This window comes from Pan troglodytes, chromosome 5 (genome assembly GCF_028858775.2).
Source record: "Pan troglodytes isolate AG18354 chromosome 5, NHGRI_mPanTro3-v2.0_pri, whole genome shotgun sequence".
Classification (NCBI taxonomy): domain Eukaryota; kingdom Metazoa; phylum Chordata; class Mammalia; order Primates; family Hominidae; genus Pan; species Pan troglodytes.
The window spans coordinates 33,704,942-33,717,300 of NC_072403.2; the positions used below are offsets into that span (position 1 = coordinate 33,704,942).

Here is a 12,359-nt window from a genome sequence, read left to right on the forward strand (position 1 = left end):
ATTTTGTCAAATGTTTTTCTGTATCAATGGAGGTGATTATGTAATTTTTTTCCATTCTGTTAATGTGGTATATATTACATTGACTGATATTTGTTTGTTGAATTATCCTCACATTCCAGGAATAAATCTTACTTTTTCGTAGCGTATAATCTTCTTAACATATTGCTAACCAGGCATGGTGGCTCATGCCTGTAATCCCAGCACTTTGGGAGGCCAAAGCAGAGGATTGCCTGAGCTCAGGAGTTCACGACCAGCCTGGGCAACACAGTGAAACCCCGTCTCTACTAAAATACAAAAAATTAGCTGGGTGTGGCGGCGTGTGCCTTTAGTCCCAGCTACTCGGGAGGCCGAGGCAGGAGAATTGCTTGAATCTGGGAGGTGGAGGTTGTAGTAAGCTGAGCTCGTGCCACTACACTCCAGCCTGGTTGGTAGAGCAAGACTCCATCTCAAAAAACAAAAACAAAAACAAACCCAAAACATATTGCTAACTTTAGTTTGCTAGTAATTTGTGGATAAATTTTTGTATCGTACTGCTTCAGTATCCTTACTAGTTATAGGTCTATTCACATTTTTTATTTCTTTTTAATTAAATTTTAATAGATTGTTTCTAGGAGCTTATCCACTTCATCTAGGTTATCCAATTTGCTGGCACACAATTCTTCACAGTATTCTTTTATAATCCTTTTGATTTCTGTAAATTCGTAATGTTTCTTCTTTTCCTTCCTTCCTTCCTTTCTTTCCTTCTTTCCTTTTCTTCCTGTTTATTCTTTTCATTACAATCTCTGATTTTCATGACAGTCAATCTCAAGGGAAAGCTATGACCACCTCCATGTGAACCTGAAAATGGATATCCTATGTGTTTGGCCCAGCTACCATAGACATCTCTTGCCCCAGAGTTCTGGTGTATTTTTCCCTCTTAGTTTTTCGGTTCCTCTCCGCCATTGCACCAGCCTCAGGTCCACATAGGATGCTCTCTGCTGAGTATTGCCTTGAGTTACTGCTCTCTCTCATGTTCTAGCTGATGCTACTCGTGATCACAGTATCACCTGAGTAGGAAAGAGGATGCTAGAGGTAAAAAATGCTACCACAGCATTTTGTTTGTTTATAAAATGTTAGACCCTGGTCCCCTCCATTTTTTTCCCCTTTCATATCTAAATTTTGAGACCACTGGCCTCTAACAGTCTGTAGTAGCCCTAAGTTCAAGGTGTCATATGCTTCTCTGGTGCCTGTTAGTGAGCCAAATAGAGAAACACTATGCTAGAGAGAGTGCTGACCAGGAAGATCACATCAAACCAATGGTAACAGAAATTGAACTGCAGTTCTCCAAGGACTTCGGTAATTATGGTGCAGTATTCTAGAGGCATACTCATTCAGATTAGAAGCGCAGAGGAGACAAAGTACATGCCCATTATCTGTGCTAATAGCAGGACATTGACACTGGAGGACTTACTGCTAGAGATGGCATAAAAGAACGTGGTATGAGTGATCAGCAATCCTCTGATGGATGTGGCGATGATTATTCCAACAAGAATGGAAGAAATGTGTTGGGACCAAAATTTCACATCACACTGGATTCCCAGATAATTCACAGTGATCTCAACGCCTCTTGTGACAGGATCCATTTTCCCAACTCGATCAAAAGCAATGTTGATGGTGCCATGAAAATTTTTCAAACACAGTAAATAGAGAAAAAGTAACCCAGAAAATTGAAATATTTCCTTTTGAAGGTTTTGGAGTATTCTGTTCTCTCCTTGGTAGCATACAGATCAGCTGTTTTCAGAAAAAGCTGCCTGCTTAGTTCTTCCAAAGCATTCACTTCCTGTTGAGTAAGTGGTAATACTTTCTATCATTCCCCAGAATCCTAATGGTTTGTTATGCACCTCCCCTTTCTGGAACATCGTTCTCTGTGCCATTGCCATCCTTTTCTTTGTGGTTATGATCATATCCATGGTTTGGAGCAGTCGCTGTTCCAGGGCTAGAATATCTGTGTCAGTCACATTCCTGAGGAAATAAGACATCAAAGTGTATGTGCAGTAGACAGCACCAAATCCAGAAAGGAGGGCCATGAGAGTAACTCCAATCACACCAACCCAGCTGATGAGCTGTTCTATGGATAAGATCCCATGTTTTGGGCTGAGAATGGGAAAGGAATCTCCTAGTTTCCAGAAAAAACAGATAAAGGTCAACCACAAGAGACAGGAAAAAAGCAGTCGTTGTTTATGCACTAAGACAGAGGAGACAAAAGTAGTCGGATGTTGCTCACAATAAAATAGCCAGTTTAAAAACGCACCATGAAAACCAGAATCAGCAGAATTACACCTAGGTTCAATTTCCAGTAAAAATAACGAGAGCTGCTACTCAATACTCCTAAGATTTCAAAGATGATGAGCTCAAACATAGTGCAAGAAAATGCAAACGTCACAGAGAAGATCACCTGTACAACATACTGACGCACCTCATAGTTCTTAAACAATTGGCACATGAAGAAAAGCCACCGAAATTAAAAAAAAAAAAAGTATCTGGGAGGTAATCACGATGCTGGAATCAATCAGGAAGCCTATGGTGAAGTGTAGGGAGGGCTCCTGCCTCCATTTCCCACTTCCAAGGCCACGGCACGCTGGGGCCACCGGCCTCTCACACAGGCGGCCTTCGCCCAGGTGCAGCCGTAGGGACTGCGGCTCGTCAGCCTGACGCCATCAAGCTGCGCCCCAGCCAGCCAGTCAATGGCTGTGTCCAGAGCTTCCCGCCTCGGGCTCAGCGTAGGTGGAGAGGACGCCTCCACTTTCATTTCTGATTTTAGTCTTCTGCGTCTCCTCTCTTGTTTATTTGTTTGTTTGTTTTTTGACACAGAGTCTCACTCTATTGCCCAGACTTCGGTGGTGCCATTTCGGCTCACTGCAACCTCCGCCTCCTGGGTTCAGACGATTCTCCTGCCTCAGTCTCCTGAGTAGCTGGGATTACAGGCGCCGCCACAACGCTAGGCTAACTTTTGTGTTTTTAGTAGAGACGGGGCTCTCGCCATGTTGGCCAGGCTGGTCTCGAACTCCTGACCTCAGGTGATCTGCCCACTTCGGCCTCCGAAAGTGCTACAGTTACAGGCATGAGCCACCGCGCCCGGCCCGCTCTTCTTTTTTCTTGGTTCATTTAGCTAAATGTTTGTCAATTTTGGTGAACTTTTCAAAGAACCAACTTTTGGTTTCATTGATTTTCTATATTGTTTCCAGCCTGTCCTTTCCGATGGCTTGCCTTTTCTGACAGCCTGCCCTATGGATTTAGCAATTACTAGCCAGGTCCACAGTTGCATAAGCCAATTCCCTAAAAAAAAATCAACCTCTCTCATATAAATATTCATCTGGATGATTCTCCACAAACCGAATAAACCCCGCCTACTAGCATGCAGCTCAAGAGCACCCTAAGTTCCTTTCCAATCACTATGCAGAGGGAACCACTATTGCGACTCGCCCCACACCCACTGGCGAGAAGGCAGGGTCTTGCTTTGTAGTCCAGGCTGGAGGGCAGGGCGTAATCAGCTCACTTGAACTCCTGGGCTAAAGTGATCCTCCCTCCTCAGCATAAGCGACTAAAGGCTGGCTAATTTTTAAAATTTTTTTTGTAGAGACGGTGTCTTAATTATGTTGCCAGGGCTAGCTTCTAACTCCTGGCTCAAGTGATCCATCCGCTTCAACCAACTAAAGTGCTGGGATTGCAGGCGTGAGACACTGCGCACCGGATCACTGAAGCTGGACTGTATACACATAGCTCCTTTTTTTTTTTTTTTTTTTTTTTTTTTGAGACAGAGTTTCCCTCTTTGTTGCCCAGGTTGGAGTGCAGTGGCGCGATCACGGCTCACTGCAGCCTCCGCCTCCCGGGCTCAAGCGATTCTCCTGTCTCAGCCTCCGGAGTAGCTGGGATTACAGGCGCCTGCCACCACGCCCGGCTAATGTTTGTATTTGTAGCAGAGATGGGGTTTCACCATCTTGGCCAGGCTGGTCTTGAACTCCTGACTGCGTGATCCACCCGCCTCGGCCTCCCAAAGTGCTGGGATTACAGGCGTGAGCCACCGCACCCGGCCTGAGACCTGGGAATTTTAGGAGAATCACTGGGTTGAACAAAAATTAGACACAGGCTGGGTGTGGTGGCTCATGCTGTAATCCCAGCACTTGGGAGGCTGAGGCAGGAGAATCGCTTGAACCCGGGAGGTGGAGGTTGCAGCGAGCCGAGATTGTGCCATTGCACTCCAGCCTAGGGGACAAGAGCCAGACTCCGTCTCAAAATAAAATAAAATAAAATAAAATAAAATAAAATAAAATAAAATATAAAATAATAAAATAAAATATAAAATAAAATAAGAAAATAAAAAAATAAAATAAAATAATATTCCCAGGTCTCACTTAATAGGCTGTCCAAAGCCAGTCTTGGACGCCATTAGGGAGACTCCTACCCTTTTTGCCTTACCTTTCTTTCACGTCAAAGTAATTCTGTGAATCATTGTTCTCTAGCTTTTCAAGTGGAGTCTCCTTCCTAGTTGGAGAATAGTAGCTCCTTGCACTACTGCAGACACCCTTAGGGAGGACACCTGTGGTTTCCTGCCTTGCTTATTAGATGTCTACTATTTTTTCTTGGATTATTTTTTGAATAAATAACTTGGCTTCATTCACCATTCCAGATACTATTATTGCCACTTTACTATATGCTTACAGTATTTGTTAAATTATTTAATTTTATTAATTGAAAAAAGTTTTTTGAGACAAGGTCTCGCTAGGTTACCCAGGCTGGTCTCGAACTCCTAGGCTCAAGCTACACTCCTATCTCAGACTCCCAAGTAGCTAGAATTATAGGTACATGCCACCCTGCCTGGCTTAATTTTTATGATAAGTAACACATTCACTTGGTTCAAACATCTTGAGTACAGAAAAAAAAAATGCAGCTAATATCACCTTCCTCTTTCTCATCCACCCAGTTCCCAGCCTTTTAATTTAATTAATGTATTTTTCTTACGTGCTATCATGTCAAAGTACAGTTCCTAGCATTTTAAACAGGCTACCATTGTCATGAATTTCCTGCTATCTTTCCAGAGATTTTTAAAAGTGCAAATACAGTCTAATACAAATACATATTCTCTTCCACCCTGGCCCAGTCTGTATATTTAAAAGAGCATAAGGAGGCCGGGCGCGGTGGCTCACGCCTGTAATCCCAGCACTTTGGGAGGCCGAGGCGGGCGGATCACGAGGTCAGGAGATTGAGACCATCCTGGCTAACACTGTGAAACCCCGTCTCTACTAAAAAATACAAAAAATTAGCCGGGCGTGGTGGCGGGCGCCTGTAGTCCCAGCTACTCAGGAGGCTGAGACAGGAGAATGGCGTGAACCCAGGAGGCAGAGCTTGCAGTGAGCCGAGATCGCGCCACTGCACTCCAGCCTGGGCGACAGAGTGAGACTTCGTCTCAAAAAATAAATAAATAAAAAAAGCATAAGGAGGGGCCAGGCCCAGTGGCTCACGCCTGTAATTCCAGCACTTTGAGACGTCGAGGCGGGCGGATCACTTGAGGTCAGGAGGTTAAGACCAGCCTGGCCAACATGGTAAAACCCCGTCTCTACTAATAACACAAAAATTAGTCAGGCTTAGTGGCCTGTAGTCCCAGCTACTCAGGAGGCTGAGGCAGGAGAATCTCTTGAAACAGGGAGGCAGAGGTTACTGTGGGCAGAGATTGTGCCACTTTTAAATAAATAAATGAAAACTGTTATATTTCGTATATATGGCATAATTTATTTAACTGATTATATACTTAAGATAAATAGCTTTTTCTTAATCTTTATATTACAAATAATATCAAGTGAATAATTAGAACATAATCGTTATGCCTGCAAGCATCCTTTGTACACTTGTGAAATGCACATCAAGGGACATATGATATATGCATTTGAAATGTTGATGGATTCTGCCAAATTGCCCTCTGCAGGAGGCTGAGCGTGATTTATTTCTTTGTGGTGAGCACAATAAAACAGGATCCTGGCCATACTCAATATCACATTTGCACAATATTAGATTATCTGTTACAACTATGACGCAAAATCAGGCAATCCATGAAGACTGTAGAAGAATAAAAAGTGGCTGGGTGCGGTGGCTCACGCTTGTAATCCCAGCACTTTGGGAGGCCGAGGCCGGTGGATCACCTGAGTCAGGAGTTCGAGACCAGTCTGGCCAACATGGTGAAACCGTGCCTCTACTAAAAACACAAAAATTAGCTGGGTGTGGTGGCAGGCACCTGTAATCCCAGGTATTTGGGAGGCTGAGGCAGGAGAAACGCTTGAACCCTTGAGGCGGAGGTTGTAGTGAGCCAAGACCACACCAATGAACTTCCAGCCTGACTATCAAGAGCAAAACTCCATCTCAAAAAATAAATAAATAAAATTAAAAAATAAAAAAAGAAAAAGTAAGGTATTCTACCCATGAAGATTGAAAGATCATGCTATACAAATAAAAAACTCTCATCTTGGATTGACCTAGATGAGTTTGGAGGCCAAGGCAAAAATTACACTTCTACTGCAGAGACTGAACCCTGCTTCATACAAAACAAAAGATACTTGAAACTGTACTAATGCTAGGAAGAAAGACATGATGACAAGCTAAGAGTGTCAATTGGCAGGACAGGCATAGTTGGGGTTCTGGGGTTTTTCTGGGGACAGAATTACTGGGAAATTCACTGATCTTCCCCACATGCAGAATAATCTGCCATCAGATTCTATAAAACAAGTTTTTCTACTTTACTTTGAAACTTTGAAGAAGATAGCCCCACAAAATATTATCATATTGCAGAAAATTTTCCTAGATCATTAAAGTAAAAGAAATGTTAATTAACAGTAAATAACTTGTTAAACTTAAATTTCCCCTCTGCTCAAAATAACTTCCCTTCTTCTTCACCACAAGTTTACTCAAATTTTAGATATACCTCAAGAATCATCTTCCCTTGGAAGGTTTCCTCAGACCAACGTGAGTTACATGTCCTTCCTCTGTTTCGATTTGTCACAACAAAAATATTATATGTATGAATATCTACATGGAATAAAAGTAGGATTTTATTCTTAAAAAATATAGATCTTAGATTTTGCTCTACAGGCATTGAGTTTTTATTTTTGCATAGCTTTTTGTCTAATACCCAGCAATCCCACTTCTAGGAATGTCCCTCAGTGACATTTCAGTTTATCATTCTAGTGGATTAAATGAGACTAATCATTGTAGTGATATGCGGTAACAAAGTTGAAGCAACCTGCCTGTCTGTCATCGGAGTAGGTGGGTATAAACTTCATGCTGTGCAGAGTCACAACTAATGAAGCAGCTGCGTATGTACCAAGACGGGTTGATTTTTCAAAGTGAAGTAAAATCTAAGAAACAAAAAACAAAAGATCAAAACAAACAAATAAAAACAAAAAGCACAATACCAAGGTTAAAATCATAGCAATACGCAAAAAGCAGATTAAGTGAGACGATAGCTGAATGGGAATGGCAGGGAATTGTGTGAGAATCGGAAGAAGCTAAGTCAAGTGGTCCTAATTTTACCTTTTGTAAGACAGCTGTGTAGCACTGGCCCCTGCCCTCTTGCTGGCCTGGAAGATAACCAGTCACAGGCAGCCCCCTGGCCCCATCTCACTCGACAGTCTCTCCCTGTGAGTATTTCTCTGCAGAAAAGTGCTGGAGGTCTCCTGGGCTCCTTCCTTACAAAGTGGGTTTTAAAAGTCGTTCTCTGTAATCAAGAAGTGAATGTCTGTGTGCATTGAAAGGACAGAGAAACAAGTCATAGGACTGTATAACAGTTTTGAAATTTAAATCAAATTTCTGTGTGTTCTGCCCGAGGTTTATTGGCCTGGGGTTTGTGAGATTTTGTGTCCCTGCGTAAAGCCTTCCTGGATCTTGAGTCTAGAGTTTTGGTATTTTTGGTTTTGTTACGTGGAATGTATAAGGAAAGGGAAAAAGCGCCGCAAATATGACAATGGTTGTTATAGTAGTTTCTCTAGAGTAGTAGTTCTCACGTTCACTTCACCCTGGAAGGACCCTCCGTCTGAAACTGGGCGGAAATACCTCCCGGATTCTTCCCACTCCCCTCTCTGTTTCAGCTTGGGTAACTTGTTTCATTGAACTCCACCCCAGCTGAAGGAGCCAATGCTGTCCCAAGAGAAGGATCGCTATGGGGCTCTAACTAACCTCAGTCTCTATGGGGATGTGACCCAGGTTAGTAGCCTAAGGCACTGCCACATTACAGGTCCCACCTGCTGGTGAGCCTGGTCACCCTTCTCAATTAGGAAAGAGTGAGGCTTTCAAGGTTTTTGTTGTTGTTTGTTTGTTTGTTTTTGTTTGTTTTTGGTGGGGGGGCGGTGCGGCAGTTAGGGTCTCTCTCTGTCCCCAGACTGGAGTGCAATGCCACGATCTTGGATCATTGCCGCCTCTGCCTCCCGGGCTCAAGCGATTCTCCCATCTCCGCTTTCCCAGTAGCTGGGACTACATGCGTCCGCCAATTTTTGTATTTTCAGTAGAGACAGGGGTTTCGCCATGTTGCCCAGGCTGCTCTCGAACCCCTGAGCTCAAAGGATCCTCCCGTCTCGGCTTCTCAAAGTGCCAAGATTACAGGTGTGAGCCACTGTGCCCAGCCTCTCACGGTTTATAAAACGGAACAGAGTTCCCTTTTGAATCACAACAGCATATTTTATTGGGATTTGTATTATTGATTTTGTATATATCACGTAAGAGTTTTTTGCTGGATACTTGTAGTGTGAATATCTTCTTCCCACCTGTGTTTGAGAAACAGCTTAATGGTGTCTTGTGATAAAATTGTTAAATTTTCACGAAGTCAAATTTATTTCAATTTTGTTTACTTATTTTTGTATCTCCCTATGAAATCTTTGTTTCCCCAAGGTCATGGAAATAGCCTATGCTCCACGCCCCCCCACCAACTTACATAATCATTTACCTTTTATTTATTTATTTTTATTTTATTTATTTTTTTGAGCCATCTTGGCTCACCACAACCTCCATCTCCCAGGTTCAAACAATTCTCCTACCTCAGCCTCCCGAGTAGCTGGGATTACAGGCTCCCGCCACAACACCCCGCTAATTTTGTATTTTTAGTAGAGACCGGGTTACTCCATGTTGGCCAGGCTGGTCTCGAACTTCCGACCTCAGGTGATCCCCCTGCCTCGGCCTCCCAAAGTCCTGGGATTACAGGCGTGAGCCACTGTGCCTGGCCACATCATTTACCTTTTATTTTTAGGAATATGATCAAAAGACCTGAACAGGCACTTCCAAAATAGAATATGTCAATGGCCAGTAAGCACATAAGCAGATGTTGTGATATCAATAAAAAGTTTGCTTATTTATTTTAACCAGTGGTGACCAGACAAAAGACCTCAACTGTCTCTGGAAACTTTATTTTCTTTCCAGAAATCTTTTCAAAACTATTCTGTGAAGGTTGTGTTTGTCTGGGGGAGGGAAGTTGTGGTTTGGGATGAGTTGCAGATGAAGGAGATAAGACAAGGTTTCTGCCTTCAGGATCTTCAGGAATATGTGTCCTTTAATCAGACTGCTTAACTTGATTTGGCTGATCCCCCTTTCTTTTTCAGTTCCCTCCATCCCTCTAATCCCCATCACCTAAAAAGACCTCCAGAGACTTAGTTCATAGCTGGGCTTGATCTACATCTCTTTGCTCCAGACATTTCTGCTCTGTGTCAATGCCAGCCTGCATCTATCTGGGATGTTGGGTGGGGTAGTAGAGTGGGATCGGTCTCTCCAGCCATAAGGTCTCCTAGGTTGGGCACTCAGCAGTTGCCATCAGTGTCCAATGATTATGGGGAGACTATTCTTCAGTGGGTTAAATGGGCAGTCACACAGTTCTGTAAATTCAGGCCAACATGAGGTGAAGTTCAGAAATTCAAGACAGTCAGGAGCTGGGGGAGAGAACTCAGCCTTTCCTGGAGTTGCAGTGGTGCGGGTATGTACTAGATTTGTGGGGCCCTAGATTTGCTGGGACAGTGGCAGGATTTATCAGAATTGAGGAATGAGAGAAATAAAAGATTTTAAGTTTTAGTTATTTGATGTGGGTTTTATTATACATTTTGCTAGAAAGAGTAAAGGTCAATTTTTCTTTTGATTTAAGAAATGTATTTTATTGTAGTACGAGCACTTGACATGAGATTTATGTTCTTAACAAATTTAAATGTGTGCTATACATTTGTCCCTTGCTTTGTGGCAGAGATTGATTCCAGGACCTCAGGCATATTCCAAAATCCCTGCATAGTCAAGTCCTGCGACTGGCCCTCTGAAATCTGCCCCGCCTACATGAAGAGTCAGCTCTCCCTTTGTGCAGGTTTTGCATCTTGCCAATAGTGCATTTTTGATCTGCGAGTTTGGATGAAAAAAATCCATGTATAAGTGGACCAAGTGCGAAGCCTGGGTAATATAGCGAGATCCTGTCTCTACAAAAATAAAAATTTTTTAAAAATGTAAAACAATCTGAATGTCCACCATCAGATGAGTGGATGAAGAAAATGAACCTTGACTGGGATTGGTGGCTCATGACTGTAATTCCAGCACTTTGGGACGCCAAGGCAGGCAGATCACCTGAGATCAGGAGTTTGAGACTACCCTGGCCAACATGGTGAAACCCCATCTTTACTAAAAATACAAAATTAGCTGGGTGTGGTGGTGCACGTCTGTAGTCCCAAGTACTCGGGAGGCTGAGGCAGGAGAATCCCTTGAACCAGGGAGGCAGAGGTTGCAGTGAGCTGAGACTGCACCATTGCACTCCAGCCTGGGTGACAAGAGTGAAACTCCATCTCAAAATCAAATCAAATCAAATAATAATAAAAAAGAAAATGAACCTGGAGGATAATATGTGAAGTGAAATAAGCCATTAAAAGAACAAATTAATTCTATTTTAGATTAACCTCTATTAATCTTAATTTGTTATATTAACAAATTTAATTTGTAAACTACTTAATTCTACTTGAGATATTTAAAACGATCAAACTCAGAATCAGAGAGAACGGTGGTTGCCAGGGGCTTGGGAGAAGGGGAAACAGGAAGTTGCTAATCAACAAAGTTGCAGTTATACATTGTATTAGTCTGTTCTCACACTGCTAATAAAGACATACCTGAGAGTGGGTAATTTATAAAGGAAAGAGGTTTTATGGACTCACAGTATCATGTGTCTGGGGAGGCCTCACAATCACCGCAGAAGGCAAAGAAGAAGCAAAGACATGTCTTACATAGCCACAGGCAAGAGAGCTTGTGCAGGGGAACTCCCGTTTATAAAACCATCAGATCTCGTAAGACTTATTCACTACCACAGGAACAGTATGGGGGAAACCACCCCCTTGATTCAATATATCCACCTGGCCCCATGCTTTACACGTGGGGATTATTACAATTCAAGGTGAGATTTAAGGGGGACACAATCAAACCATATCATACATGATGGAAAAGTTCTAGAAATCTCTGTACAACATTGTGCCTATAGTTAACGATACTACAGTTGACTCTTGAACAATACAGGTTTGAACTGCATTGGTCCACTTATATGTGGATTTTTTTTCAACCAAACTAGCAGATCAAAAATGCACTATTGGCAAGATGTGAAACCTGCACAAAGAGAGAGCTGACTTTTCATGCAGGCGGGGCAGATTTCAGAGGACCAACTGCAGGACTTGATTATGCGGGGATTTTGGTATCTGCCTGAGGTCCTGGAATCAATCTCTGCCACAAAGCAAGGGACAACTGTATATTATACATTTAAATTTGTTAAGAACATAAATCTCATGTCAAGTGTTCTTACTATAATAAAATACATATTTTAAATCACAAGAAAAATTGACCTTTACTCTTCCTAGCAAAATGTATAATAAAACCCACATCAAATAACTAAAACTTAAAATTTTTTCTTTCTCTTTTTCCTCAAACTCCTGATCTCCTGCCTCAGCCTTTGAAAATGCTGGGATTATAGGTGTGAGCCACTGTGCCAGGCCTGTTTCCACTTTTTTTTCCTTTTTTCTTTCTTTCCTTTTTTTTTTCTTTCTTTCTTTCTTTTCTTTCTTTCTTTTTTTTTTTTTTTTTTTTTTTTTGAGACAATCTTGCTCTGTCACCCAGGCTAGAGTGCAGTGGCACTATCTTGGCTCATTGCAATCTCCACCTCCTGGGTTCAAGCGATTTGTGCCCCAGCCTCCCGAGTATCTGGGATTACAGGCATGCGCCACTATGCCCGGCTAATTTTTATATTTTTAGTAGAGATGGGGTTTCGTCATGTTGGCCAGGCTGGTCTCAAACTGCTGGCCTCAAGAGATCCACCCTAATCAGCCTCCCAAAGTGCTGGGATT

At 42.6% G+C, this 12,359-nt stretch overlaps 1 pseudogene; it reads right to left on the reverse strand.

Moving 5' to 3' along the window:
- Nucleotides 1–538: 538 nt before the first annotated feature.
- On the reverse strand, nucleotides 539–2,700 carry LOC737058 (Golgi pH regulator-like; annotated as a pseudogene).
- Nucleotides 2,701–12,359: the final 9,659 nt, after the last annotated feature.